The sequence below is a fragment of the Drosophila mojavensis genome, unplaced genomic scaffold (assembly GCF_018153725.1).
Source record: "Drosophila mojavensis isolate 15081-1352.22 unplaced genomic scaffold, ASM1815372v1 contig_136, whole genome shotgun sequence".
In the NCBI taxonomy this organism is placed as follows: domain Eukaryota; kingdom Metazoa; phylum Arthropoda; class Insecta; order Diptera; family Drosophilidae; genus Drosophila; species Drosophila mojavensis.
The window spans coordinates 23,756,088-23,759,850 of NW_025318667.1; the positions used below are offsets into that span (position 1 = coordinate 23,756,088).

Below are 3,763 nucleotides of genomic sequence, written 5' to 3' on the forward strand. Positions count from 1 at the left end.
ACGAACTGACTCAATGACTGACTGACTGACTGACCGACTGACTGACTGACTGACTGACTGACTGACTGACCGACTACAGTAGCTGTTGAGGCTGCCGAAGCGGAGCCAAAAAGTTGCTGTAATTAAAACATTTTCCAGCTGCCGCTTCGACCGCATCAATAATCACTTTATCTCTGGCTGCAGACCCCTGCTCGAACGGCAAACAGCAAACAAGTCGCACTTATTGATCCTTAAGTTGGCTAAGCAAATATTTTCACAAGACTTTCACATTTCTGTGCTCCTCCTTTGCTCCTCCTTTGCTCCTCCTTTGCTCCTGCTGCTGCTGTTTATTGAAACTTGAGGCCAAGAGCTAAGCCAAATGTCGCCACAGCAATGGATTAAACTGAATAGAAACAAGTAATCCATTTGCTGTCACATGTTTAGAGCGAAGACACTGAAAGAGTGCACAGCTTACGTCAGCTGATAAACTAAAAGAGCTGGAGTCAGTTTCTTATCAGTAAATTCGTTTATAGAGTGAACTGATAAGCGTGAAACTACTTCTAATTTATTTATTTCTATTCTTTTTTTATGCTATCGAAGGTGAAATATTAGGTTAAATATTTGCCATTTGGCTAAAAATAAAATAGAGTTGGAGTCGAGTTCTTATCAATAATTATTTCCTTAGGAATGATGGGATTTATTTGATTGACTTGATACCATTCCTGATTGATATATCTGAGTTGTTTTTTAGGTTATGGAATCTATTTTATTGCCAAAATATTAAATACAATCTGTCATTTGCCTAGTGAAAGCAGCTGCAAAACTTAAGTGAAACTTCAGCTTCGCTACGCTTTGATATTAGGTTATGTTGAGGAACCATTTGTCGCTTATATAGTATTTTTTGTATTTTTCATTTTAATGTCCATCTGCTGATATCAAAGCGTGCTCTGCTATCGATATAAATCATCGTATATATCGAATACATTGATTAGATAAGTACATATGTAAGGCAGAAAAATATTGAGAAAACTTTTAATGTATAAGAGGAAATAAATTAAATGGTTTATAACGATATAATGTACATAGTTTGTAATGTATGCTACAAATCTTTACTCTATTGCAACGTCGGATCCTTAGTAACTCGAACTTGAACCAAGTCAGCTTGAAATTGAGTTTCCATTAACTACCATATGGACAATACTAGGGGGGGTCTTTCTTATAGATTTCCAGGTAGCAGCAGGAGTTCAAGCAAAAGCCGATGATTTAGTTGGTAAGCAGTCCGACACATCGGTACGACCAGAGCTGACATACAGTTCTTTTACCTACCTCAACTCATAATACTAGCAGGAGTCTTGTATAAAGATTTCCAAGTAACAGCAGAAGTCCAAGCAAGAGTCGGTGCTTTAGTCTGAGCTGACATCAAATCCTTATACCTACTTCAACTAAACTCTAACTCTACCTTTCTCGATATGACATATGCCATAAGCCATAAGCCATATGCATAAGCCATACATATGCCTAATAGCATGTCCATCATTTGTCATTTGTCTTCCCCCATTCGTTCAACTTTTATCATACAAAATTCAAAATAAAAGTCGAGTCTACGGACATCGATGGAGAAATGTGTGCGGCTAATCATAGTTGGCCCTGGGCAGAGTCCCTTTGACAGTTGACAGCGAGAGCAGGGGAGCAGGAGCACCATGAATATTCATTACACATTGAACACTACAGCAAGTTGGAGCTGCAATATTTGAAAATATTTCGCCAAAAAAAAAAATAAAATTAAATTTAAACAAAAAATTTCACATTTTCTATCGAGTCCACAGCCGCAAGATAAATTAATCGGAATGATTCGCTTGCCCTGCCCGGATAATGAGGATGAGACGAAGCGTCGCATTGCCGATGTGCGCAACACATTCATTCTGTTCGGAGTCATGGTTTTCATCATACGTTTGAGTGAGTAAGCCATTTATCCCCCTCTCTCTCTCTCTCTCTCTGTCTTGCTTTTCTCTCAGCTGAAGGGCTATAATATTGAAATGTTTTTTTCTTGTGTTTTTAGTGCCGCCCGTGCTGCGTTTCATAAATATTCAGTAGCTGCCGTTCGGCTCCTGCCCAGCTTTAAGAATACCCAATCAAAATTTCCGTGAATGAAGCCAGAAGAAGAAGAACAAGAAGAACCGGCGACGCAAGTGCTGCTAATTCCGCTGGCCACTTTAGCCGCGTTAATTAATAACAGATAAATGAACATATGTATATATACGTATATGTATGTGTGAATATGTATATACCGCTCCTTGGTCGAGGCTCTGACGTCACAGCCGCAGACGCAGCCACCGTTATTAAGCAAACTTTTTTATGGAGCCTCTCGCCTGCCCCCGTCGAATGAGCGAAAACGTTTATGAACCGAGCCTCAGCCTCAAAGGCCATGAAAATGTCATTAGCTGCCAATTGTTCCACGGCGAGGGCAGCTCCAGAAATTACCCGTTCCTCTGCTCGACTATTCAACTCACAGATGCAATGTAAATTCGCGATTTCAGATTAGAATTATCGTTTGGCAACCGCTGGACTTGCCCGTGACTTGATGCAGACATCAATTTGTATTCATTTCGATTCGAATCATTTGCAAAAAAGTGATGAAACTCAAAGTGAAGCTAGCAGGAGTTGACTGCTCCTTTCTTGCTGTCTTACTGCCAGCAGGAGTTTGCTACGTTTTCTCTCTCTCTCTCTCTCTCTCTTTCTCTGTCTAGCAGCTTGCAGGGATTCGGTTCTCTGCCTTTCTCTATCTCTCTATCTTTTCCCTGCAGCTAGCAGGAGTTGATTCTCCCGTCTTGCTGTCTTGCTGCTAGCAGGAGTTTGCTACGTTTTCTCTCTCTCTCTCTTTCTGTCTGTCTAGCAGCTTGCAGGGATTCGGTTCTCTGCCTTTCTCTATCTCTCTATCTTTTCCCTGCAGCTAGCAGGAGTTGATTCTCCGTCTTGCTGTCTTGCTGCTAGCAGGAGTTTGCTACGTTTTCTCTCTCTCTCTCTTTCTGTCTGTCTAGCAGATTGCAGGGATTCGGTTCTCTGCCTTTCTCTATCTCTCTATCTTTTCCCTGCAGCTAGCAGGAGTTGACTTCTCCTTTCTTGCTGTCTTGCTGCCAGCAAGAGTTTGCTACGTTTTCTCTCTCTCTCTCTCTCTCTGTCTAGCAGCTTGCAGGGATTCGGTTCTCTGCCTTTCTCTATTTCTCTATCTTTCCCCTGCAGCTAGCAGGAGTTGGTTTCTCCCTTCTTGCTGTCCTGCTGTTAGCAGAAGCTTGCTTCTCTTTCTCTCCCTGTCTTATATCTCCTTCCCATCTCTAATGTACTTCTGTCTCTTACTCACTCTCTTGTATTATCTTACTCTCTCTCTCTCTTTCTCTCTCTCTCTCTTGCTTCTCGTCCTCTCTCTTTCACTCTGTGGCAACTATCAGCAGTTTGCTTCTCTTGCCCTCTCCCTCTATGCTTCTCTCTTTCTGCCCTTCTCTCTCTTGTAACTTGCAGTAGTTGGCTTCTTTTACTCTCTCTACCTCGCCGTCCCTCTCTTTCTCTTGCAGCTTGAAGTAATAGGCTTCTCTTCTCTGCCCTCTCAGGCAGTTCTCTTTCTCCCTCCTGCATAAGAGATGCAGCTTGCAGTCTTTTGCTTCCTCTCCCAAGCATCGCTCTCACGCTTACTCTCTCTGTGTGTGTGTGTGTGTGTAACTCCCTTAAGCTTAGATGGCGCTTCACACCTTCCGCCGCAGTTAATTTTACGCACTTAGTCGCTGACACT

General features: G+C 42.2%; 1 long non-coding RNA gene across 1 annotated transcript; it reads left to right on the top strand.

The window, feature by feature from the left end:
- The first annotated feature begins 1,089 nt into the window (after window positions 1-1,089).
- On the top strand, window positions 1,090-2,567 carry LOC116804724. The gene is made up of 2 exons (XR_004364729.2): window positions 1,090-1,935; window positions 2,039-2,567. It is a non-coding gene; the product is annotated as an uncharacterized LOC116804724 (long non-coding RNA).
- Window positions 2,568-3,763: the final 1,196 nt, after the last annotated feature.